The sequence below is a fragment of the Seriola aureovittata genome, chromosome 22 (assembly GCF_021018895.1).
Source record: "Seriola aureovittata isolate HTS-2021-v1 ecotype China chromosome 22, ASM2101889v1, whole genome shotgun sequence".
Lineage (NCBI taxonomy): Eukaryota > Metazoa > Chordata > Actinopteri > Carangiformes > Carangidae > Seriola > Seriola aureovittata.
The window spans coordinates 93633-120925 of record NC_079385.1 but is presented as its reverse complement, the minus strand read 5'-3'; the positions used below and the strand labels follow the sequence as shown (position 1 = coordinate 120925).

The window sequence follows — 27293 nt, the reverse complement described above, 5'->3', positions numbered from 1 at the left end:
TCTAAACAGCCCATCCGTGTACGATCCCACCCTATTTCCAGGTGCGCCAGGCACTGGTAGTCACATACACGCCCAAGTGCTCGTGGCACATCCTTAGCAAACTGGGCAGGGAACACTTGATTTCACTCTGTATCAAGCTGGCGGATTGAGAAATGAAAGCCCTAAATACTATGTCTTGAAACGCCTAAACAGGTGATCCGTGTATGCGGAAAACAGGAACTCAAGAACTCAACTATTTTGGACAAATGCCTCTATAATGTTACAGTAAAGATGCTGCTCCAGTGAAAATGTTCATGTCAGAAGTGGGATTCAAACCCACACCTCCAGAGGAGACTGCGACCTGAACGCAACGCCTTAGACCGCTCAGCCATCCTGACTATATGAGCTCTTGCTGACACTACTTTCCGACAACATGTCAGCCATGTTCACTTTGTTGCTGGTTGTCACTTGCAGAGCAAGTCTATAAGCATTTTATCCGTATTTACTGAACTGCCACAGGCTTTAATCCCAACACTCTGAATGCCTGTTAAATCTTTTATCTGTAACTCCTGGATTTTTGCGTTTCATTTGTTCCATTACTTTCAGCAATAATGTCACAAACTCGTCACAAGATTGATACTAATTGCAATGCATAATCTTGGTGGTTCATGTGTCGAAGTCTCCCACTATAGTCTTATACAGTTGTGGTTCCATGGTGTAATGGTTAGCACTCTGGACTCTGAATCCAGCTATCCGAGTTCAAATCTCGGTGGGACCTGGTTTGGGGAAGTTTAACAGTCACTAAAGGGGCAGTTAACAGCAGATGGTAGTGGATGAACATATGACCGATAAAGCAGGTAACTATTATACGTGGAGAATAATGCTATCATAAGATCGTTGACATCTAAAAGTTGAAAAGACCTCGAGATGTTTCCCCTGAAAAGATCTCTCCACAGGATTCCCAAACTGTCCATGTGTAATGACGTGAAGAGTCCTTTGTTTGAAGGGGATGAATCTAGTGAATGTGATTGGCTGTAACATGCCCATGTGGAATGTGGGTTATGAAAAAGTTTTCTATCTGATCCCAGCCCATTTCCAGGTGTGCCAGGTGCTGCTACGCACAAAAGTGCTCATTGCACATCTTCAGCAAACTGGGCAGGGTTCACTTGACTTCGCTGCCAGATTAAGAAATGAAAGCCCTAAATGACTACATCTTGAAATGTCTAAACAGCCGAACCGTGCACAATCCCACCCTATTTCCAAGTGCTCTACGCGCTGCTAGGCACAGACACCCCAAGTGCTCACGGCACATCCTTAGCGAACTGGGCAAGGAACACCTGTCTTCACTCTGTCGCACTGGCGGATTAGGAGATGAAATCCCTAAATACTACGTCTGGAAACGCGTAAGCTGGTGATCCGTGTATGAGGAAAACTCGGGAGCTCAACTGTTTTGGACATCATCTCTACAATGTTACAGTTCAGATGCTGCTCCTGTTAAAATGTTCATGTCAGAAGTGGGATTCGAACCCACGCCTCCAGAGGAGACTGCGACCTGAACGCAGCGCCTTAGACCGCTCGGCCATCCTGACTCTATGAGCTCTCTTTGACACTACTTTGTGTCAACATGTCAGCCATGTGCACTTTGTTGCTGGTTGTCACTTATAGAGCAAGTCTATAAGCATTTTATCCGTATTTACTGAACTTCGGTATGATCTCTTCTTTGTGTGGCGAGCAGCTAAAAGCAGCCCTGACATCCCTCTCCTGGGCAAGGTTTTATTGCTGCCCCTGAGCGCTCGTGAGATATTCCCAGTGCATTTTAGTGGTTCCACGGTGTAATGGTTAGCACTCTGGACTTTGAATCCAGTGATCCGAGTTCAAATCTCGGTGGAACCTAACTTAGAGTTGGAATATAGATAAACTTGGAAAATATACTGACCTGTTGTTTAAGATATCCATATGACAATGTCTCATTATCTAAGCCCAATTGGACAGCTAAAAGTACAAGTGTAAACACACCCAAGACACATTGTGGATGTAGTTAAGATCTGAGAACAGACCAAGTTCGAAGGTATTTGCCACATAGCTTCAGCAGTGTGAACACAAATGTGTCACAAGGTTGATACTAATTGCGATGCATAATCTTGGTGGTTTGTGTGTCGAAGTCTCCCACTATAGTCTGATAAAGTTGTGGTTCCATGGTGTAATGGTTAGCACTCTGGACTCTGAATCCAACGATCCGTTCAAATCTCAGTGGGACCTGGTTTTGAGAAGTTGTACAGGCACTAATGGGGCAGTTAACAGCAGATGTTTATGGATCAATGTGTGACCAACAAAGCAGGTCACTATTATACACAGAGAATATGACAACCATAAGATCTTTGACATGTAAAAGGTAACAAGACCTCAAGATGCTTCCCCAGGATCTTCCAGGTGTTGCCCTCTACACCAAGACAGGGGAGCTCACAAAGGGAGGAGTGCACCTTCCCATCTAGAGATGTGCCAGAGGCTCTACATCCCTGGAGTCTTTTCACCTGCACTTAAACCACTTCATACCAGGTTTGTGTCTGTTAGACATCTTCGTTCATGTTTTGTGTTGTGTAATCCAAGAATAATTCATGATTAGATTTTTAATAATGTATTTCCAGGGACTGGTGCCAACAGTGTGAATTTCCAGATTTACCTGTTGGAAGGACTGCACAGGTGGAACCAGGACCGTGGTGCTGCAGCCCTATCCTCTGGAACATCTGCTCTACGCAGCTATTCTGGTGACCTGCTTCACTGCGTGAACGAAAATGACCAGAAGCTGTTTGGCAGGAAGGTGGCACCACAGTTCTGCCTGCCCTCCTGTTACACTGGTAAGCACTTGTGAACTCATTGGTAATGTAACACAGTTTTAAAATCCTTTATTCATTTTATAAACATTTGTAAATGAATCACTTTATGCATATTGTTTCAGGAGAGCTCATCGGGGTGCAGTATCTGTTCCGGCAGACTGGTCAGGCGCTGCAGGATATGCACCCTGATTCAGAGGAGACGGCTCAGCTCATCGAGCAGCATGATGTGGAGGACAAAATAGAGGAAGATGAGGGATTCTCTGATAGCTCAGATGATCCCACAGTGCTGGAGGTCCCTCATGCTCAATCCTCTCTAACTCATGGTGGCCATATGGCTATCTTTCTGAGGTGGCCTGCAGCGTCTCCTCCACAGCTCCTGGCACATCTCAAATTGTTATTCTCAAAAATATTGGCTGTATGAAATAATAATTTAAGGTTTGATTGTGTTGTAAATTGTGATTTCATTTTAACAAATGTTATTCTCTTACAGGCTCCAGCCCCTGAGACAGTTCAAGCTTGAGTCCCTGTCCAGAATCCCACTGCAGTGTGTGCCTCTGTGCCTGTAAGTAATATATCATTTCCCCAGCAAGGTTTTATTCCTGCCCCTGGGTCACTCTGAGGTATTCTGAATGAATGAAAGAAAGATGCTGCTCCAGTTAAAATGTTCATGTCAGAAGTGGGATTTAAACCCACGCCTCCAGAGGAGACTGCGACCTGAACGCAGCGCCTTAGACCGCTCGGCCATCCTGACTATATGAGCTCTTGTTGACACTACTTTCCGACAACATGTCAGCCATGATCACTTTGTTGCTGGTTGTCACTTGCAGAGCAAGTCTATAAGCATTTTATCCGTATTTACTGAACTGCCACAGGCTTTAATCCCACCACTCTGAATGCCTGTTAAATCTTTTATCTGTAACTCCTGGATTTTGGCGTTTCATTTGTTCCATTACTTTCAGCAATAATGTCACAAACTCGTCATAAGGTTGATACTAATTGCAATGCATAATCTTGGTGGTTTGTGTGTCGAAGTCTCCCAATCTATTTTTAGATTGAGAAGTGTCCAAGGATGTCACATGGACTGAGATCTTTGTTGGGTGGTGTGAGGACATGTACGTGTGGATTCCACACTCAGAAGGTAACACTGGTCAGTTTACAACTCAAGTAGCGTGTGCATGCATATGTTCACAAACTAATTAGTTGCATGTCTACTTTGTCATAAAGCAACAGCCAGCTGCAGCAAATGTTGCACAGGGATCGGCAGGGCAACAGACGACAGGTCCAGTTCTCCATGGTGCCACGGAGCAACAAAGTTCAGCAGGCGGCGAGGTTCATAAGAAGCAAACAACACTGAATTTGTCAATGGTATTATATATCAGTGTATATTTATAAAAGGTTCACAAACTAATTAGTGATGTTTCTACTCTATCTTACAGCAACAGCCAGCTGCAGTGAATATTGCCCAGGGATCCACGGGGCAACAGACAGCAACAGCGAGTCCTGTTCTCAATGGCGCCGTGGATCAACAAGGTTCAGCTGGCAGTGATGTCATTAATAAGCGACCGACATTGAATTTGGCAATGGTATTTAGAAAATTATTCACACTCTTCACAAATTGACTATAAATATTTTGTTCACTGAATGATAGTTTGACAATATAGCCCTCTCATGACATGGCCCTTTGCTTTGTTGCCTTTCATTATAACAAGCCAAGATTTGGTGGTGCGCCTGTCGCGGCAGCAAAGCCAAATCTCGGTGCTGCCAGAAAAGTAACAAAGGTAAGTAGAGATCAAATAGCAACTGTTTGATTTGAGTTTTTAATACAAGTTACTTAGACTGAATGTTTTACAGACCCCACTCACCGATCCCACCGAGCCAACCACCAGTTCTCCAGCCAGCATTGCTGTCCCAGTAAGTAATGATACAACCCACTTTTCAAATACAGTTTAAGTATTTGTATTTCTACACATTATCTTATGCAAGGGTATGAACGGTGGTCTTTCAAGTGGTTCCATGGTGTAATGGTTAGCACTTTGGACTTTGACTCCAGTGATCCGAGTTCAAATCTCGGTGGAACCTAACTTAAAGTTGGACTATAGATACACTCAAAAAGCATACAGACTTGTTGTTTAAGATATCCATGTGACAATGTCTCTGTTTCATCTGATCACAAGTGGACAGCTACAAGTACAAGTGTAAACATAACCAACACATTGTGGATGTATTTAAGATATGAGATCAGACCGCATTTGAAGGTGTTCTCCACATCCCTTCAGCAGTGTGAACACAAATGTTTCCTGCATTGCCTCATTAACTGATGTCCTCTATTACAGGCTTTAATCTCAACACACTGAATGCCTTTAAAGTCTTCTATCCCTAAGCCCTGAATTTCTGCATTTCATGTGTTCCACTTATTTTCAGCAATAATGTCCCACTATACTCTACTATTGTAGTGGTTCCATGGTGTAATGGCTAGCACTCTGGACTCTGAATCCAGCGATCCGAGTTCAAATCTCGGTGGGACCTGATTTTGAGAAGTTGTACAGGCACTAATGTGGCAGTTAACAGCAGATGGTTATGGATCAATGTATGACCAACAAAGCAGGTCACTATTATACACAGACAATCATAAGATCTTTGACATGTAAAAGGTAAAAAGACCTCAAGATGTTTCTCCTGAGAAAATCTCTCCTGTTGCCTGTTCTCCTGAACAGTATCAAAAGCTATTCATATCGGAAATGACACATGAAACCTAAAAAAATATTGGCTGTATGAAATAATAATTTAAGGTTTGATTATGTTGTAAATTATGATTTAATTTTGAGAAATGTTATTCTCTTACAGGCTCCAGTCCCTGAGACAGTTCAAGCTTCAGTGCCTGTCCAGTATCCCACTGCAGTGTGTGCCTCTGTGTGACGGACACCTGTTCCGTCATCAGCTTTCAGGCAGTGTTTTTGTGTTCTCATCCTGATTGTCAATTCGTCTGCAGGTTATTTGTGGGCGGACTTGCCAACCTGTAGTTGAAGGCACCTGGGCCTGGTGCCGCCCACTACTATAAAGCCCTGGCTTCATTCAACCAGAGTCCTCTCTCTGACCCCATTCATTTCCCCAGTGTTGCTGTCTTTTGTCTTTCTACATCCAACACTTTCACACACACACACACACACACACACATTGCCTTTCACTCACACACTTACGTACGCTCACCACAGATTTACTGATGCTCATATCCCATCGTCTTTTGCGTTGCTCATGTGTTGATTTTGTCTTTTGTTAAATAAATTTATCCTTGTTTTCATCTCGGTCTGCGTTTCCCTCCTTGTGTGTCACGGCCTTAGAGCCGGGTAGTGACACTCTCTGCCTGTAAGTAATGTATCATTTAATTTCATACTGTGTAGATCCTTAGCAGTGTCTTTTTTCTTACCAGTATAAAATATACTTATGTTTTCTTGTTTATGTCATGTTTTGTCTATTTCAAAGACTGCTGACTCCAGCACAGAAGCACCTTCGACACCTCAGCTGCCCCGTTTGTGGTCAGAAGGCTTGTCACCTGAAGACCACAAATGGATTCTGAAGATGCTTTTCAAGATGGGGCCCAGGGGAAAACTGGAGCTTCAAGACCACCTGAAGCTCTGGTACTTCCCACCTCAGCCAAGCGGTGTCTACAACCAGGCTCCTGCTCCAGACCGCTTTTTTGCCCACTCACTTCTTGTGTGGATGCCATACAAGTTGTGGAAGGTGAAGGTGGTCTGTCCAAACTCTGACTGTGGGCAGCACCAGCTCACAGGAGCTGGGCTGCACAAGAGGGCACGGCGGGTCCTGGATGTAGACAGGATCTACAATGTGGTGACAGAGACTCTGACCTGCACCAAATGTAGATCCTCCCATGTGTCCTGGAGTCAGACTGTGCTCACCCAGCTGGACTTGGCACACAGGTCAGGGTTTCGGGTCATCCTTACCCAAAAGTGAGTAATGTATCTTTTATCTGTTCCCTTGTTAAATAGAAATATGTAAAACATTCTTACTGATATATCTGTCTATGTCCAAGGTTCGCGTGTGACATCCGGGTGATCCGGCTTCTGCGAGAGAGGGGCCTGGGTAACAGCCCAACACGGGTTTTGAAGCAGCTGAGGGAGAACCACACAGAAGAGTGGCTGCATCGCGTGGCAAGATACACCACTGAGTGTTTGGACTTCCTCCAGCGCTCCGGACTGCTGCCCATGGTCTTCCCTGAACCACCAGAGCCTGCTGTGGTGCCGAGCTGTAAGCGGCTCCTCTCAGTCTACAGCCAGGACATCCTGACGAGGCTGGAGGAAATCAAGGCCCGCATCACCTCCACCTATGGGACCATTTTAAAAATGGACTCCACCAAAAAGTTTGAAGAAACTTTTTTCTCTAAAATAACTGCTTATATCATTGACTAGTGCCTTTACTTTAGGATTTCTGAATCATGTTCACCAAGGTCTTATACATTTTGTGTGCTTCAGATCACCACGAAGCTTGCCGGGACTGCCAAGGGGACAGCGCTCTGGCTCACCTCTGTTGGCAATGAGTATGGCCAGATACTCATGAGTGTGCTGACCGCTCAGGAGGGAGCTGGCCTGGACATGATGGCAGCAGACCTTGTGAAAAGGTACCAGCGGGCTGGTGTGGATCCCCCTGTTGCCCCGTATGTAGACTGTGGCTGCTGTGCTGAGACTGGAAAGACCAAGCTGAGTGCCAGATTCAGCGGGTGGCCAGACCTTACAATAAGGCTGGATATCTAGCATTTTATGCGGCGAATCGCCCTGGGATGCACAACTGATGCTCATGTCGCGCCTATCGGTTTGCATATTTGAGTGGGACGCCGCTGATTTAGCTCTGTTGTGCAATGCAAAAAAACTACAGCTTCAGTCCCGGGGCTTGTCTCTCCCTGCAGATGGCGACACCCGCAAATACCTTTCGAGGGAGGAGCTGGCTCTCCACTGCCGGAGGAGGATCCGTGGTGAGGAGACCAGTGTTCAGCTGCTGGAGGAGCTGCTCCGGCTGTTCATTGGAAGCAGTGGCAACGACTCCCTTGGAGTTCCCCTGTTCGACAGTGAGAGGATGGAGCACATCTGGAGGGTCCAGAAAAAGCATGTTAAGTGCATCCAGGACCTTCCAGGTGTTGCCCTCTACATCAAGACAGGGGAGCTCACAAAGGGAGGAGTGCACCTTCCCATCTACAGATGTGCCAGAGGCTCTACATCCCTGGAGTGTTTTCACCTGCACTTAAACCGCTTCATACCAGGTTTGTGTCTGTTAGACATCTTCGTTCATGTTTTGTGTTGTGTAATCCAAGAATATTTCATGATTACAATTTTAATAATGTATTTCTAGGGACCAGTGCCAACAGTGTGAATTTCCAGATTTACCTGTTGGAAGGACTGCACAGGTGGAACCAGGACCGTGGTGCTGCAGCCCTATCCTCTGGAACATCTGCTCTACGCAGCTATTCTGGTGACCTGCTTCACTGCGTGAACGAAAATGACCAGAAGCTGTTTGGCAGGAAGGTGGCACCACAGTTCTGCCCGCCCTCCTGTTACACTGGTAAGCACTTGTGAACTCATTGGTAATGTAACTCAGTTTTAAAATCCTCTATTAATTTTATAAACATTTGTAAATGAATCACTTTATGCATATTGTTTCAGGAGAGCTCATCGGGGTGCAGTATCTGTTCCGGCAGACTGGTCAGGCGCTGCAGGATATGCACCCTGATTCAGAGGAGACGGCTCAGCTCATCGAGCAGCATGATGTGGAGGACAAAATAGAGGAAGTTGATGGATTCTCTGATATCTCAAATAAACCCACAGTGCTGGAGGTCCCTCATGTTCAAGCCTCTCTAACTCAAGGTGGCCATATGGCTATCTTTCTGAGGTGGCCTGCAGCGTCTCCTCCACAGCTCCTGGTCTATCCACCCTGGCTCCTGGCACATCCACCCTGGCTCCTGGCACATCCACCCTGGCTTCCAGCACTCTGCCCTGTACTTCATCTTCTGTAGCTGGAGTTGATATTCAAGCTGAAGATGAAGATAATGGTAATGCAGGGACAGACATTCAATTGTTTGAAGTCAATCAAAACACCCTCATCCAGTGGCACAACAGCAAGAACAAGAGGGAGGGGCTCGCTGTGCTGCTCCAGGGTACTGCATTGCCTCCAGCCCTCCCTGTGTCTGCACAGCTTCTTCAGGAGGCAAGAGTGCTCCCGGATGAACCCATGCAGGCAAGGGAGGAACATCTGTACCGGCTGCCAACGAGTACAGCAGGCACAACAGAGGGAGGCAGCAGTTAGTCAGTGCCCACATCCCATCTTTCCAAGGGGACCGGTGATGAGGCAGTATCTTGCTACACCCTCAGCACCAGGACCATTTCTTGCACCTCAGGTTGTCACACCAGCTGGAGTGGTTCAGTTAGTCCTTTCTGGGGCAGCTGGTCAGGGCACCAACCCACATCCCAGTTCACCTGCCACAGAGGAAAGTGGGGCACCCTAAAGAGGCCGTATAGACGAACTGTCCAGGCAAACACTTGCAAGAAGTGTGGGCAGTTCCGCACTGCTGAGACTGGACACAGTCAGTGGCGTGGCAGGGTGTATTGTCCAGTTACTGAATCACAGCCAAAAGACCAATGGCTGGAGGAAATGAGGATAAAGTTTTCTATATAACCCGAACCCTCAATAATGATGATAATGTAAAATGTTTTGTAAATAGTTCATTTTAAATAATTGTATTGTAAATTGTTAAAAAAAATTGTTTATAAAAGTATTGATATTTTATCCTGTTGAATGTAAAATATGAAAAAAGATTTGTATTTGAAGTTTTTGCGTTCTGCTTTAATTATATGATTCGTGTTCTGTTTTAATGACATTGTTCAAAAGTCTCTCTTTGATTCTGCTTCTGTAAAGAAATAAAACTGGTGTAGAGCAATTTACAACCAGTGTTTTTAACGACAGTTTGTTGAAAACAGCACAACAACAACAACAGCAATAATGATAACAACAATATGATGCATATAATAATGATGATGATGACAACACTCAATTATAGTAACATGGTATGCTATTTACAAGTTAAATAACAGACACATGAAAAAAAATATGAAACATAGAAAAACAAACATGCATATAAGAGGAATAAGAGGAATTTCAAGTTGTAAATATGGGAGGTGGTCTCTGATATCCATGAAGAAAATTTTCAGAATGACGATCAGCAATGCAAAGATCTGGTACCCAGGTCATGTGATGAACCCCGTGCAGTGTCCAGTCCTTTTCTTCAGGTAGGTGGGAAAAGAAAAAAGAATCATTACACTAAAGGAAATACATGTATATGAAATATAAAGAAATATGTATATATTATTTCTTAACATGAAAATATCAACATTTCTAAAAGATGCCAGATGATCCTTGCATGTAGATAAACAATTTAAGGATTTTGATACAGATCGAAATAGAGCATTTTTACAGTCGCAGGTTCGAATCCCGTCCATGGGCGGTCCAAAACATTTAAAAACATGAAAAGCTTGCTACTTGTCTTCAGGCAGCAAGAAATGCATCCATCAAGTAGTCATGGATATAAAATAAAATGTTCACTTCATTTCTATCTTTCTTTCTCATTTTTCCCTTTTTTTCCTCCTTCCCCCTTCTCCCCCCTTTTTGACGGACGAATGTTCCCCAGCAGCGACCTAGCTTTGTGATAGGATGGAAAGCCAACACTTGTTGGAAAGAAGAGAATCTAAGCTTTACAATGAGGTATTACTCCACTAAATCAGATAATGCTATCCTGAAATAGCAGCTTAAATATAGAGACCAGATTTGACCTCTGACTGAGCACTGAAAGCTGCCTAAAATTGACCACATTAAATGTCTGGTTAATAACAAGAGGTTTGGGATAGGATGGAAAGCCAACACATGTTGGAAAGAATAGAATATTGCTTTACAATGAGGTATTACTTGACTAAATCAGATAATGCTATCCTGAAATAGCAGCTTAAATATAGACACCAGATTTGACCTCTGACCCAGCACTGAAAGCTGCCTAAAATTGACTACATTACATGTCTGGTTAATAACAAGAGGTTTGTGATAGGATGGAAAGCCAACGCATGTTGGAAAGAATAGAATATAAGCTTTACAATGAGGTATTACTCCAGTAAATCAGATAATGCTATCCTGAAATAGCAGCTTAAACATAGAGACCATATTTGACCTCTGAACCAGCTCTGAAAGCTGCCTAAAATTGACCACATTAAATGTATGGTTAATAACATGAGCTTTGTGATAGGATATAGAGCCAACACTTGTAGGAAAGAAGAGAATCTAAGCTTTACAATGAGGTATTACTCCAGTAAATCAGATAATGCTATCATGAAATAGCTTAAATATAGAGACCAGATTTGACTTCTGACCCAGCACTGAAAGCTGCCTAAAATTGACCACATTAAATTTCTGGTTAATAACAAGAGGTTTGTGATAGGATGGAAAGCCAACACATGTTGGAAAGAATAGAATATAAACTTTACAATGAGGTATTACTTGACTAAATCAGATAATGCTATCCTGAAATAGCAGCTTAAATATAGACACCAGATTTGACCTCTGACCCAGCACTGAAAGCTGCCTAAAATTGACTACATTACATGTCTGGTTAATAACAAGAGGTTTGTGATAGGATGGAACGCCAACGCATGTTGGAAAGAATAGAATCTAAACTTTACAATGAGGTATTACTGCAGTAAATCAGTTAATGCTATCATGAAATAGCTTAAATATAGAGACCAGATTTGACCTCTGATCCAGCACTGAAAGCTGCCTAAAATTGACCACATTAAATGTCTGGTTAATAACAGGAGCTTTGTGATAGGATGGAAAGTCGAAAATTGTTGGAAAGAGGAGAATATAAGCTTTACAATGAGGTATTACTCCAGTAAATCAGATAATGCTATCCTGAAATAGCAGCTTAAATATAGAGACCAGATTTGACCTCTCAACCAGCTCTGAAAGCTGCCTAAAATTGACCACATTAAATGTCTGGTTAAAAACAGGAGGTTTGTAATAGGATGGAAAGCCAAAACGTGTTGGAAAGAAGAGAATCTAAGCTTTACAATTAGGTATTACTCCAGTAAATCAGATAATGCTATCATGAAATATCTTAAATATAGAGACCAGATTTGACCTCTGACCCAGCTCTGAAAGCTGCCTAAAATTGACCACATTAAATTTCTGGTTTATAACAATGAGCTATTACTCCAGTAAATCAGATAATGCTATCCTGAAATAGCATCTTAAATATAGAGACCAGATTTGACCTCTGACCCAGCTCTGAAAATTGCCTAAAATTGACCACATCAAATTTCTGGTTTATAATAAGAGGTGTGTGATAGGATGGCAAGACAACAATTGTTGGAAAGAAGAGAATCTAAGCTTTACAATGAGGTATTACTCCAGTAAATCAGATAATGCTATCCTGAAATAGCAGCTTTAATATAGAGACCAGATTTAACCTCTGACCCAGCTCTGAAAGCTGCCTAAAATTGAGCACATTAAATTTCTGGTTTATAATAAGAGGTTTGTGATAGGATGGAAAGCCGACGATTGTTTGAAAGAGGAGAATCTAAGTTTTACAATGAGGTATGAGACAGATAAAGTTTAAGCACTTCCACTTCATTGTTTTCTGTACAGAGATTTCTTACATTTACAAAGTGTACCAATACTGTACAAATAAAAAGAGCAAAGTCTAACAATGTCCTTGTAGACTTGAATACAGGCCTTGAAAATGCAGGCCAGGTGGATGGCTGCAGAAAGTCTAAGAGAGCCAAGCGAGGCCCAAGCCCTCTCCCCAAAAAGACTTTTTGCCCGCACATTAATTAAACAGGAGTTCCTCATTGACCTCAATGTTCCTGGTTGCGAGGAAAAGAATAACTTCTTTTTCCTCCCCATCTGTGTCCACAGCATAGAACCAGGGCCTTAGGTTGGCTTCTGCTTTTGCGTGGTTGATAAACTTGCCAACAGTCTGCTTTTCGGGATGGCACTCACAAAAAGATGAATGTGCATCAATGCACATGGGCTGCCCTTTTTGATTTGTATAAAAGAACATATGTCCAGTCTCCTCCTCACTGGTGTTCTTGTGTATGTGATGGCCCTCTTTGGCTGTGATCACCCTCCCATGGTAATCACAGACCACCTCACCAGTCTGAAATCTGCGGGTGGCAACGACACCCTTGCCTTTCCCTTTGACATCGGTGACCAGTAGTCCTCTCCACCTCTGAGAGATGGTCATTTTCTGGATGTGTCTAGAATCCATGACCATGTCCACCGCTTTCCTCTCCTCAAGAGTGAGGTTAGAGGGGGGGACTTTGGCCTCGGACAACGCTGCTGACACTTTTAACCTTAGCTGATCGGCCTCAGTTGCGGTTAAGTTGTTTTTTCTTATAGCAGATTCTGTAGCTGTAATCAAATCCACTGTAGGTAGCTCTTTTGGTGTCATGGCGAAATTTAAGCCCTTGGCTAGGATCTCCTTTTCAGGTTGGGTGAGTTCCCTGTCTGACAAATTCTTAACCCATCTATTATGTGTTTCTTTCTGTGCTGGAAGGTCAGTTTTTTGCCTCCACGTGAGTGTACCTGTGTTATTGTCAACATGTCGAGATTGTAAGTTGTGGAATTTCTTGGTTTGTCTTTCTTTGCTTTTGTTATGTTGTGCTAGTTGTGCCTTGTCGGTGAAACCCTTAACTTTCTCCATGATGGAGACCGGTAAGAGTGTTTCCAGTTTTCGTAGTGAAAGGTCAGCTTTCTCTTGTAGCCCTTTGATAGTGAAATTGACCTGTCTTATACGTTCATTTAGGAGCTGGTTTTGTGCCTTTTCTATGATTCTTTCCACTCTATGCCCTCTCATAGTGGAATTTAAGTGTAGGCTAGTTGGTGTAAGCCTTTGTTGTCTGCATCTTAGACTGAACCGTAAGTGGTTTCTGTAGTCTGCAATTTTCTGAGCCAACCTTTCATGTTCCCGCACCATTTTAAGGGTTTCAAACACGAAATGTTGTGCAATAAGCCTGTGTATATTCTCATTTGTCCAGGTCATAGTATCCTAAAGGAGTTTTTTAAATCGAAACAACTGGGCTAGGTTGTTTGTCTATGAAGACGTTTCACCTCTCATTATGAGTGTAATCAAAATATCCTTCCATCTAAGTTCTCAGTTAAAGTGAATCACCTTTGAATTCTACCTTTGACAAATGAAGTTTTTACTTTCAAACTATAAGAGTAATCAAAATAAAAAGGAAACAGTTTAACTTACTTCTTCTTCTTACTCTTTAAATAAAATGCTATATAAATAAAACTGCCTTGCTTTCTTCTGGTTTTAAATTTTCAGAGTCAAGCATCCCCCATTTTCAGGTGGACATGTATGTAAATGCTAATGCAGGGATGTGGATAGAGTGTAAATGACCTCTTTTAACCCTGAGTTCACAGCCTCCCTTATTTGGGGAGTGGCAACACCTGTGCTGTAAATGCTCAGCTTAAGTGAATCACCTCTTAATTCTATAGAGTGTGAATGACCAGTTTCAACCCTGAGTTCACAGCCTCCCTTATTTGGGGAGCGGCAACACCTATGCTGACAGATCTCAGCTTAAGTGAATCACCTCTGAATTCTATAGAGTGTAAATGACCAGTTTCAACCCTGAGTTCACAGCCTCCCTTATTTGGGGAGTGGCAACACCTATGCTGTACATTCTCAGCTTAAGTGAATCCCCTCTGAATTCTACCTTTGACAAATGAAGTTTTTATTTTCAAACTATAAGTGTAATCAAAATATCCTTCCATCTAAGTTCTAAGTTTAAGTGAATCACCTTTGACAAATGAAGTTTTTATTTTCAAACTATAAGAGTAAGCAAAATAAAAAAGGAAACAGTTTAACTTACTTCTTCTTCTTACTCTTCTTCACTCTGACTGAAACATAAAAACAGATATTCTAGAATGACTTTTAAAAACCGTATTTCATGGACTTTCTCTAATGAAACATTGTGTACTGAACAATCTGTATTATTAAAACTGAAAAAGATACTGTGGAGAATAAAACATGCAAAGATCCTCTCCCAAAGTTAATTTAGTCCACCAGAAGAAATAACCTGTTTTAAATTGAATTGACAGCCTCCCTTATCTGGGGAGAATCAACATGTGTGCTGTAAGTTCTCAGCTTAAGTGAATCACATTTGAATTCTAACTTTGACAAATTAAGTTTTTATTTTCAAACTATAAGTGTAATCAAAACATCCTTCCATCTAAATTCTCAGTTTAAGTGAATCACCTTTGAATTCTAACTTTGAGAAAAGAGTAATCACAAGAAGCATGTATGTAAATGCTAATGCAGGGATGTGGGCGGGACTTTCAGATGGACATATAATGTGGGGCGGCCAGATGTCCAGTTACTGTCTTCTGAGACTGGTCAACAAGAGTGTCACGTCTTCACTGAGGATTTCTCCTGTTTTTTCCTGTTCTACTCGACAGTTTTCTTTTCGTTCCTGAAAATGGCAGCCCAGCGGTAAGTCAAGATCAATTTCATGGTTCGCAATGTAGTTGCTCAATGTAGTAAAAGTCATGTATTACATTATAGAAGTTTTAACATTCAAAGGTATGTAGGTATATTTGCTGATGGTTCCCAGACTTAGGGACCAAATCAAGAGGTTAGTTTGTATGTACAGTCAAGCTCATACAGTCCTTTTCTAACAGAATGTAGTAAAACATCCTTTTATAATCAAGTTAAAATAGACATATGTGTTTCATAGTAGTAAACAAGACAGAAAATAACAGTGGGTGTATTTTATCGCACATTGGAAACATGGCTGATCACATCTTTTGTTTTGCTTAATGACTTGTTAACGACCCTATTTGAGTGATAATGAAATCATTAGGCCACTAACCCAAGCTGAGATTTAAAGCATATTTTCTGATGGCTGACCAAACTTCTCCCTGAGTAAAGCTTTAAATTAATTGAAGAATGTCTTTTTCTATTTCCAGTAAAGCCAACAGGCACTTCCTGCTGTGCCCTGTGTGCGTGAAACCCCAGGAATGCCTTCCTGTGCATCTGCGCAGGGTCTGCATGAAGACCGCCACACCAGAAGCCATGGAAGCAGAGGTGTTGAAGGCAAAGAAGGATGTCCATGAGCTTCTGGTGTCTGGCAGGGTCTTCAACCACGGCCTGCTTCGGCAGATTTTGGATGACGCTGATCCACTCAGCAGGTTGGTGGAAGAGCTTTTCAGTCTTTTCTCAAACATCACTTCTTGTTTACTCTCTGAAATGTATTACATTTTTTAAATTGTATTGAATAACATTGTCTAAATTCTGTTTTTTTTTTAATTGAAAGGCTGATTGAGGAGCTGCAGCGTCGGCACATGGCGGTGGTTGGTGTCCCTCCACCACTGCCCAATGCCAATGTTACGGCAGCGACGGCACAGCCACCCGAGAGTGCGACCACTGAGACTGGTGAGAGCGAGTCTGACATTGCCTCTGTCAGCAGTGGCGAGTACTTTCAATGGTGAGAATCTCAGTTTCACAACTTCACTGACGATGTTTGTTTTTGATTGTGAGTCACATGAATCACAAATATTCAGTATGTAACAACAATTCACTACTATAACAATTATAACACTTTTCCCACATTGCAGTAACCCAGATGTGCAGTGGAAGAAGGCGGCCAGGAAGCTGATGGCAGAGAAGGGCCTCTATGGGAAGCACTCCCTGGACCATCCGTTGCTGAAGGGCTTTGCCAACTACCTGGAGAAAGACCTTGTTGGGATAATTGTATATATATAGTTATCTCATATTTGATAACAGAACATTTCTGCCTTGCTGTTCAGATCATATATGTAGTTAGTCTGTACCTTGCCCTTAACATGAACACGCTCTGATTTATTGAAGTTAGTATGTGTCTTATCTTTAACGTGTCTTTAACATGTTTTACTGCCCTAACCATATATGTAGTTGTTTTCGTAATGAAGTGTTTTACAGGATGCAGGTGGTGGAGAGGACCACAGGCTGGCACGAGCGCTGTACAGAACAGACTGGGATCAGTCTGTTCTACTTCTATACCATGAAATAAACATTTGTACCATGTATCACAATCACCCCTATATCATATTCACACATCATATTCATTCATTATGTTCATTGATAATATTCACTCATTGTATTACTTTGTATTACCTTTGACATCCTTTATGTTACATTTGGTATGACCTTCAGGCCTTTAAGATAAGAAATGTCTTGCTACTGGAGGAATGTTTGGAATTCTTTGTGTGATAATAAAAAGAGAGGAGACGGTGGAGTTGGCTCAGAGCGGGTTTGGAGATTGTAACTGAGCAAATCTCTGTCCGTTCTCCTCGCGAGTAAGAAATAACGCCCTTGTCTTTCTCTTCTGTGTTTCAGTATTAAATGTCTTAGGTGGTATAAACCTGACAACCTCCAGAATGAAAATTTCAAACAGGAGGTGAGGACTACCATAAAACACTCTGTGTTTATTAAAAACTTCTGGGTTAGGGTTCATTTTTGCCTTTTTGTTTAAATCGATTTACAACATGATTTGGGAAACCATGTGCTGGGTTTCAGCCAGAAAGATATGCACAGCCTGTACCTTTGGTAACATTCCTCCTCCCCTGTATTGCAGTCACTTTTGTAGATGGTATAAGTTAAATTAATATTTGATGTCTTGCTACTGGAGGAATGTTTGGAATTCTTTGTGTGATAATAAAAAGAGAGGAGACGGTGGAGTTGGCTCAGAGCGGGTTTGGAGATTGTAACTGAGCAAATCTCTGTGTTTCAGTATTAAATGTCTTAGGTGGTATAAACCTGACATTAACTTGGTCCTTTGAGCCGGATACCAATAGACCTGAGGATTCCAGCGGGAGGGTGGACTCCAGGAGAGACTGTGGCCACAGCAGAGCTCCATAGTGGGAGCTCTTGAGATCCTTTTCCAGGACTGCTGGGATCTGATGGTTGACGGTATTCCGAGAGGGGAAGGACAACAGCGGTGAGTACAGTTTTGTTAAAAACAAGCGAGTGACTGAGGGTCATCGCGCGTTGTAACAAACCCTGTGAATCCTAGGCTCTGACAGGTAAAAGAGGGGCGACGGAGTCCGAGAAAGTCCGTGATAATAATATTGGACGACGGATAGCGAGAAATTCCGTGCGTGATAACAGTAATGGACAGCGAAGTCCCGTAAAGATCCGTGGAAAAAACAAACTGTGAATGAATGACTAAGCGGATGGAGATTAAAATACCACTAGGTGTTTAATCTCATATAAAGCAGTGGGAAGTAAACAGCAAACCTCTTGTGGATGCAAAGGCAAGAATTCTCCACTCGAAAGAGTTGAAGTGAGAATTACCACAACAGGGATTTGAAGTGCTGTCCTGCTGACAAAGAAATAAATCGGTCCTTAGAACACCCTAGGTGTTGACAGGACTGATCCAAATTTTTAAAAGAAGCAAGAAACAACTAAAAGCTTGAGTTAAGGATAAGGATAAGTTGAAAAAAATAAATAAATAAAATAAAATTTTAGAAAGTCAAGCTGAATTAAATTAAGGTACCTAGGGAGATAAAAATAAGTAAAGAAAGAAATAAATAAATATATGAATAGATAAAACGATTCCAAGTAGCAAAGCATAACAGTAAAAAGAAAAAAGAATAATAAGTAAAGAAATAAAGAAATAAATATGAAACACTATGTAACGGGATAGTATGTAACCTAGTTAATTAGTTACTGGTTCGACTCAAGGAGCGAGGGACGGTAAGTACAATTTTATTCACACAACAAAGAAGAATCTGTTCAAATCCCTTTCAACAATAAAAGAAAATAATAACCCAAAATAAGGTGTCCACTTTTCAGCTTATAGCTGCTCTTAAGTTCAGAGTTCAGTAGATAAGTTCTCACAGTTCAAAGTTCACAGTTCCATAAAGTCAGTCCAATGTCTGTTGTGATTCAAGTTCAAGTCTGTCTACCCGGGTAGTGTGTGTATAGTACTCTTTTGGTGCTCATCTGGATCCAGGGTTGGAAGGTGTAGACGAAGGGTGGAGTATCTCCCCTCGATCCCTGTTCAGTCAATATCAACGCTGTCCAAATCAATACGGATCTAGCCAAAAAAAACCAATCGGAGTCCTCGGTGAAAAAAAAACAACAAAACATGGCAATTCCTCCGTCACAGCCGTCATGGAACATTGGTCACAACTCAACCACACAATAACACTGATATGCATGAAAATAAAACAATACTCTTCCCATGAAAGGGCAAAACTCTCACTCGTGGCACTCGTGGCATTATCAGTATCGGAGCTCAACTATCGTGTCTGTCTCCCTGCATGCAATGCACGCGGCACTACATTTCCTGCACTGTCTAAACAAGAAGCGCCCCCTTGTGGTTGCTTAAGGAAACTACAGTCACAACACAACTCTTTTAGTGAATGTGCATAGAAACGAAAACAATTTACATAAAACAATAATAAAATACATTTCGTAACCTGTCTAAATTTTCACAGGGTTACAATTATATATTGATAGATAAATAAATAAGTTAAAATAAATAAAAGAAAAGGAATAAACTAAATAAGAAGGTAAAATGGGAAAGGGAGGTAGCAAACTAACTCCAAAAGAACAGTTATCATGTAAGGATTGGAAATATGTTGAGAAACAGGATCCAAGTAAAATAAAACACCTAGATAAATGGATAACAAAACATGGATTTGAGGTTCAACTAAACACCCAAAAACTAGCCATACTCCAGACAGAGATAGTCATAAAAACAAAAAATGATCCCAAGAAAAGGGAGAAAGAAGGATACAGTGACATAGACTTTTGGAGGAAGATGGCAGGAAAGAGAGAGGAAGGAGAGAAAAAGGGAGAGAAAAAAGGAAAACAGGGACATGCAGAAAAAGGAGAAAATAAGCAAGTCATGTTTCACAGGAAGGAAGATGATGAGACAGGGCCAGTTAAGCAAAAAAAGGATAATAAGGAAGAAAGTGAGGAAGAAGAAGCTGTAGCTGTAGGAAAAGAAAAACCAATACAGAAAATATATCCTACACTGCCTCAAGAAAACACACCCCAACACAATAACTCACAAACACATAAAATAAGCACCAGAGCAGGAGGTAACCAGTATGAGTGGTCAAAAACTCTGGGAAAGGCGCTTTCCCCGGTTGCTTCTGCTCCATCAATCACTGACTTGTCAACTAGTAGTGCTGAAGCTTATCCCATGATCCAAGTGGCAAACCCCAATAATGAGGGGGATGAGCCCACCATTTTGGTGTATAGAACATGGACCATGGAGGATGTTAAAAGAGCAGTAGAAGGACTCGTTTCACACAAGGAGGATATAACTCAGTTTATCCAGGAAATGGACCAGATAAGGAGAACATATCATCTTAATGGACAGGAAGTACAGCAAGTGTGGATGGTAGCTTTAAACGCTGACTGGCATCACGTGTGCGGAGACTGGAGTCCGTTAGACGGAGCAGTTCCACCTCCTGCCTTAGCTCACAATTCTGCTGAGCTTTTAAACAGGATACGAGCACTAGAGGACAGAGCCACTCTCAGGTTTAGACGAAGAGCAAACTATACAGAAATAGGGAAAGTCAGACAGAGAGATGAGGAGTCTTTTGAAGACTATAAAGTCAGAATGACAAAAGCCTTCAAAATGCACAATGGTTTGGAGGATGATGGACAGCCAAATGGTGTTTTCCGCCAACAACTAAAAAACGCCCTCCATTCAGGGTCCAAAGATGCTATCCGCGGTTGGGTTGAGAGACATTACATAGCGTTCACTGCAGGGACCTTAGATGAGTATATTATTCATGCCCTCCATGCATGTCCGCCATTGGAGCCTTTTATCAAGAGGGAGAGAATGAGGTTTTCTACCACGGTGGTAGAGGAAAACGCGGTTTTATAGGAAGAGGTAGAGGACAGAGAGGTGGAAGAGGAGGACGCGCAGATTACAGACGGAGTCAGTCAGGCTGTTGGGGTTGTGGCAAAGAGGGACATCTCGTTCGAGATTGTCCAGAGAAAAAATCCTTCTCAGCATGACTAGATCCAGAAAACACTGAATCTGTGCCCCAGACAGCTGATCCAGTACAAATAAGTGAAACAACAGCAGACGAAGTTCTCATTAATTTTCAAGACTTACTATCTTTTGATAGTGTTCGACCAGAAGTAGAATTAATGATAAATGGAGAATCAGTCAGATTCCTATGTGACACTGGGGCGTGTCGGACCACATGTAGAGAATTTCTACCTAACGTCAGACTAAGCAATCAGTGTGTGAATGTGCGTTCTGCAAGTGGAAAGCTAACCCAAGTACCAGAGTCAGAGCCAGTCTGGTTGAGGGACCCACTTGGACAATCTTGTCAGTTATCTATTCTGATGTTCCCAGAATGTCCAGTGAATCTTCTAGGTCGTGACGGCTTGTTGTTACTTGGATTAGCTCTGATTCCCACACCTCAAGGACAGATTGTAGTCAAAAGAAAGGCAGATTTGCAAAGTGGTGACGTCTTTGTTGTGCAGGGGATAGGTCAGCCAAACTACTACTATTCCCTTGACATTCCCAACAGGCCTCCACATGAGACCGCGACTGCACTAATGGCAGAGGGAAGAAATGCGATACAAAGCCCACAAGATCAGATGGCAGAGGATGATCTGCATGTGACGCTTTGTTATCGGCGTTTCTCTGGACCAGACAAAGACTATGAAGCTAAACTGACCAGAATGACTCCTGCTAAAATCACTGTGACCTACATGTACTCAGATACAGACAGCACATCAGTTGCAGCAGTAGCACTGACGGATGAGACACAGACTTTGTTCAAAATGTGGACCCCACCTCACATATCTTTGTGCAAAAGAACAGACCAAGACTGGAAGGACTTGGGGAAAATAGTGCAACAGGGAGAGAATGCAAAAGACTGGATACAGACGTCAACTGTAACTTGGGGGAGTGAATCTACTGGTTTAACTAGAAAAGCTTTGTTCTGGCCTGTCACAGTACAGGGAGGTGTGCACTTACAATCAACAAAACACTGAGAAATATTGCTGACTGAAAAAGAGGAGCAATGGATAGCTCAGATTCCTGATAAATTGTGGTCAAAAGGATCTACTGACGTAGGATTGATAAAAGGAGCCCTTCCTGTGCAAATAAGATCAAAAACTGAATACAGACCTTGTGTACGACAGTACCCGTTAAAACCAGATGCATATGAAGGTATAAAACCAGTAATAGAAGACTTAATAACAGCTGGAGTAATAATTAAATGCAATGATTCACCGTGTAATACTCCAATTTTCCCAGTAAAGAAACAAGCACCATCTGTGGGTTGGCGGATGGTACAGGATCTACAAGCAGTAAATAATGCAGTAATTCAAAGGGCACCTTGTGTCCCAGATCCTTATACCCTACTAAATTCTCTAAGGCCAGATGCAGCTGTATTTACTGTAGTAGATATCAGTAACGCATTCTTCTCAGTCCCAGTTGATAAAGACAGTCAGTTTTGGTTTGCATTTACTTTTGGAGGTCAACGATACACATACACCAGATTGCCCCAAGGATACTGTGAAAGCCCTACTATCTACTCACAGGTTATGAGCGCTAGTATGGCGAGATTCCAACCTCCAGGGGGCAGCCAGGTCTTGGTGTATGTAGATGACGTGCTATTGGCTTCCCCAGACATGGAGACATGTAAGAGGGATACACTGGCACTTCTAAAACATCTCTCAGAAGAGGGCCACAAAGTGAGCAAAAACAAACTTCAGCTATGTAAAGAAACAGTAAAATATCTGGGTCACAATCTAAGTGCAGGAGGAAGAACTATTGTAGAGGATAGGAAGACAGCTATTCTCCAAGCACCTAAACCAGGAACAAAAAAGCAAATGATGTCCTTTTTAGGCCTAACAAATTATTGTAGGAGCTGGGTGCCTAATTATGCAGAAATAACAGCACCTTTGCAAAAACTAATGTATGCAGATAATCTCAAAATGACATCACCATTGCACTGGACAGAAGAAGCTGAAAAAGCTTTCTGTGACATAAAAAGAGTATTGGTTTCAAGCACTGCCTTAGCGTTGCCAGACTACAATAAACCTTTCATTCAAATGGTAGACTGTAAAGAACATTTTATGACCTCCGTGTTGGTTCAACAACATGGAGATAAAGTAAAACCAATTGCATACTTTTCATCTAAACTAGATAGTGTGGCATGTGCCTTACCACACTGTGTAAGAGCTGTTATTGCAGCCTCAATGGCTGTAGAAATAAGTTCCGCAATTGTACTGTTTCACCCTCTAATCCTAAAAGTGCCACATGCGGTCTCTGCTTTGTTGTTACAGACAAATATGGTATTTCTGTCACCTGCAAGACATTTGTTTTGCATGGCCACGTTGCTGTCACAACCACATCTCACCATTGAAAGATGCACAACACTAAATCCTGCAACTTTGTTGCCACTCCCAGGAGAAGGAGTAAAACATGATTGTCAGGAATTAGCCGAACAGACAGCAAAGAGCAGGACAGACCTAAAAGATCAACCTTTAGGGGTAGGGGAAGTGTTATTTGTGGACGGGTCATCCAAAAAGAATGACCTAGGCAAAACTCAGACTGGATATGCAGTAGTGACTCAAAATAAGGTGCTAAAAGCTAAACAATTGCCTTCACATTTCTCAGCACAAGCTGCTGAACTCATAGCACTAACAGAAGCTTGCAAATTAATGAAAGATAAAAATGCTACAATCTATACTGACAGCCAGTATGCGTTTGCTACAGTACATACTTTCGCACGATATTGGAAAAACAGGGGCATGGTAACCTCGACTGGGAAACCAGTCACACACGCCACCCTGTTGACAGAACTGTTACAGGCAGTTCAGCTTCCCAAAACATTGGCGGTATGTAAATGTGCAGCACACACATCAGGGACAGATGAAGTTTCCCTGGGGAATGCTTTCGCTGATAAGAGCGCAAAAGCAGCTGCGGAAGGACAGTTCGAGGTTTTATCCTTGGAGGAAGATAAAAAACTAGATGCTGAGGTTCTAGTAGACATGCAACAACAAAGTCCACAGTCAGAAAAAGACACTTGGATAAAAAATGGAGCAATACTAAGCAAAGGTACTTATGTATGACCTGCAAATAAACCCATCCTACCAAAAAACTTATACAAGTGGGCGGCTATATTGAGCCATGGTGTAACACATGTCTCAACAGGAGGGATGGTAGGACAGATACATCAATACTTTACTACCTATGGCTTTAACTCTTATTCAAAAAATTTTTGTAGAGCATGTTAACTTGTGCAAAACATAACTCTCAAGGAAACCTAAGACCACGAAGAGGACGTTTCCCTACAGCCCAATATCCGTTTCAAATAATCCACATGGACTTTATAGAATTAAACAAAAGTGAAGGAAAAAAGTATTGTCTAGTCATAGTGGATGCTTTTTCAAAATGGATTGAACTTTTTCCCACAAAACACCCTAATGCACTAACAGTGGCTAAAGCGTTATGCAAAGATATCATACCAAGGTATGGGATCCCTGAAAAAATATATAGTGATAATGGAACTCATTTTGTCAACCAGGTCATCAAAAGGGTTGGAACAATGTTCCATATCAACTTAAAACATCACTGTGCTTATCATCCACAGAGTGCAGGGTTAGTGGAGCGCACAAACGGAACTATTAAAAATAGGTTAAGAAAGTGCATTGAAGAAACAGGAAGGCCATGGACACAGTGTTTAGACTTAGTTAAACTATATATAAACATTACGTCCACCACAGGGTTAACTCCATATGAAACTTTGTTTGGAAGACCCTATAAAATACCCCAGTTTAAAAATCAATGGGAAACAGATGAGGAAGCTAATCTAGCAGATTACATAAGAAAAATATTAGAAAAACAGAAACAAAAACTAACTGATGAAAATCCTTCTGTCTCCCAACAGGTGATCCAATTAGTGGAACCAGGAGACTGGGTGCTAATAAAAAGTATAAAGAAGAAACACTGGCACTCGCCTAAGTGGGAAGGACCCTATCAGGTGCTGATAACGACTCCCACTGCGGTAAAAATAGCAGAAAGATCAACTTGGATTCATCTTACTCATTGTAAAAAGGTCATTTCGGTTGAAAACTCCGATAGGGGAGGTGAGCTAAAGACTGATAATAGGGTGGATTCAGACGTGTAGAGTCTGGATAGACCTGAAAGTCAGTGAAGAATTTCTAAGACACCGAGCCCAGTAGAGGAGGAAACTTTCAGCCATAATGACTCAAAATGGGATAAGGAACGCAATCCTAGGTTGGACAGTGACACTGTTCTTAATTCTAACATTTCTGTTCGTGTGGTATTTAGGCGGACCACCGAAGGAAAGACTAAATAGAAATGAGACTCTTAGCCTAACTCAGCAAAATGCAACACACAAAAAGATCAAACGTAGTGCAGATTATGAGTGGGATGGCACTCCTTGGATAGCAAAATGGACACGAAAAAATGCCGTCCGTGTAACTGTAGCTCCCAACAATAGCACTGTTATATCCGTTCCTATAAAAAACCTCAAGGATTTTGGGGTTCCCATCCTCCGCGTCTAACTACAGGGGAAGGGTGGGATTCTCACTGGTGGTACTTAACTAGTAGCATTTCGGATTTCAGCTGGGATACTTTAATCACTGACGAAAATCAATATTGGACACCAGGATCAGAAACATCAGCAAAATATTTCCAGGATAAAATAACCTTAAAACACAATGGTGCAAATTTAGAGTTAACAGTATCCTTACCTAATGGTCCCTACACTGTTCCCTATATGATTGTAGACGATACATCATGTTTTGTATTGTTGTTGTGGGCCAGGCACTCCAGCGCAGATCCATATTATCCTGTACAAATATGTGTAAATAACACTAGGAAACAGACTGATGCGACAATGAAGGCCTCTAACGCTGAAAAGAAGGATGTGGATGAATGGTTTAGGGTTACTACAGGAGTTTCAGGACAGAGCAACAATTGGTTACTTATGGTAGAGCAGGCTGCAAATATGTCTAAAAGAGACTGTGTGGTGTGTATGAGTCCTAGACCTATTCTGCAAGTTATTCCTGCAATAATTTCACAAGAGTGTGTAATTGAGGTTATGAATAAAACAAATCCTAACTCCACATGCAGTGGCTGGGATGCGATTTTTCCCATCGCCAAGGCAACAGCAAAGAAACCTGTGTTCTCTAAAAAGGTGGCACCTGGTAATTTCACATGTGTAAACATAACCGGTAGTGGCAAATATCAAGGTAATCTCACTAAATCTGTGTGCACTGGAGGCATAATCACAACAGCTATCTCAAGCCTGTGTCTAGAGGAGACATATGGTGGTGGTGTGGAGATGATAGGATATTTGACGGATTTCCTATAAATGTGACAGGGTTGTATGCATTAGTAACTTTACTGTTACCTGTGTCTATATATTCCGTATCAGCAAAAGACTTAACAAGAAATCTAACTGCCGAAATGCCCAAACAGTGGCATCTAAAGAAAAGAGCAGCGGCATGGCAATCAGACAATGATCCTATATACATTGATGCTATTGGGGTGCCAAGAGGGGTGCCAGACGAGTACAAATTGGTTGATCAGGTGGCTGCTGGGTTTGAATCATCAATTTGTTGGTGGTGTACAATTAATAAAAACGTAGATAGAATAAACTATGTCCACTATAACGTTCAGAAATTGGGAAATTGGACAGAAGCCGGGTTCGAGGCAGTACATGGTCAACTAGCTGCAACGTCACTCATGACTTTTCAGAACAGAATAGCGGTTGACATGCTCTTGGCTGAGAAAGGAGGAGTGTGTGCAATGTTTGGAGAACGATGCTGCACTTTCATTCCTAATAACACAGCTGCAGATGGCAGCCTCACCAAGGCTATAGAGGGCCTTCGAACTCTAAACGGCAAAATGAAAGACCACTCAGGAGTAGATACCACGATGTGGGATTCTTGGATGGATGTGTTTGGAAAATACAGAATCCTGGTATCCTCTGTGTTGGTCTCAATAGCAGTGTTTGCTGCGATCTTAACCTTATGTGGATGTTGTTGTATTCCTTGCATACGTTCATTGTTAAATCGTCTCATTACCACAGCCATCTCACCCCTGGGAAACCAAATAGCACAAATGTATCCACTATTAGGTAAGCCATCTGAGGAGGATACCGATAGTGAGGATGACGATGCTGACACAACGTACTATGGAGTACCTGACTTTTTCCCTGACCATGGAGGCTGTGAGTAAAACATTCTCTCAGGAGACTCTCTGAGTGTAAACATATTTGTGTTCATAAAAATGATCTTACAACCGAAAATCTTTTGAAGTGGTTGTCTAAGTGATATGAGATTTTGAGCAAATATGTGATAAACAGGAGGGAAATGTTGGAATAATTGTATATATATAGTTATCTCATATTTGATAACAGAACATTTCT

The 27293-nt window shown here is 42.0% G+C and overlaps 1 long non-coding RNA gene and 7 other non-coding genes across 8 annotated transcripts; 5 read left to right on the top strand and 3 right to left on the bottom strand.

Annotated features, from left to right (window-relative positions):
- Positions 1–294: 294 nt before the first annotated feature.
- On the bottom strand, positions 295–377 carry trnal-cag (transfer RNA leucine (anticodon CAG)). Its single transcript has one exon. It is a non-coding gene; the product is annotated as a tRNA-Leu (tRNA).
- A 308-nt stretch (positions 378–685) lies between these two features.
- Positions 686–757, top strand: trnaq-cug (transfer RNA glutamine (anticodon CUG)). The gene has a single exon. It is a non-coding gene; the product is annotated as a tRNA-Gln (tRNA).
- Positions 758–1485: 728 nt separating this feature from the next.
- On the bottom strand, positions 1486–1568 carry trnal-cag (transfer RNA leucine (anticodon CAG)). Its single transcript has one exon. It is a non-coding gene; the product is annotated as a tRNA-Leu (tRNA).
- Positions 1569–1800: 232 nt separating this feature from the next.
- On the top strand, positions 1801–1872 carry trnaq-uug (transfer RNA glutamine (anticodon UUG)). Its single transcript has one exon. It is a non-coding gene; the product is annotated as a tRNA-Gln (tRNA).
- Positions 1873–3481: 1609 nt separating this feature from the next.
- trnal-cag (transfer RNA leucine (anticodon CAG)) lies at positions 3482–3564 on the bottom strand. Its single transcript has one exon. It is a non-coding gene; the product is annotated as a tRNA-Leu (tRNA).
- A 756-nt stretch (positions 3565–4320) lies between these two features.
- On the top strand, positions 4321–4725 carry LOC130163300 (uncharacterized). The gene is made up of 3 exons (XR_008826460.1): positions 4321–4396; positions 4523–4591; positions 4665–4725. It is a non-coding gene; the product is annotated as an uncharacterized LOC130163300 (long non-coding RNA).
- A 95-nt stretch (positions 4726–4820) lies between these two features.
- trnaq-uug (transfer RNA glutamine (anticodon UUG)) lies at positions 4821–4892 on the top strand. The gene has a single exon. It is a non-coding gene; the product is annotated as a tRNA-Gln (tRNA).
- A 375-nt stretch (positions 4893–5267) lies between these two features.
- trnaq-cug (transfer RNA glutamine (anticodon CUG)) lies at positions 5268–5339 on the top strand. The gene has a single exon. It is a non-coding gene; the product is annotated as a tRNA-Gln (tRNA).
- The last annotated feature ends 21954 nt before the right edge of the window (positions 5340–27293 follow it).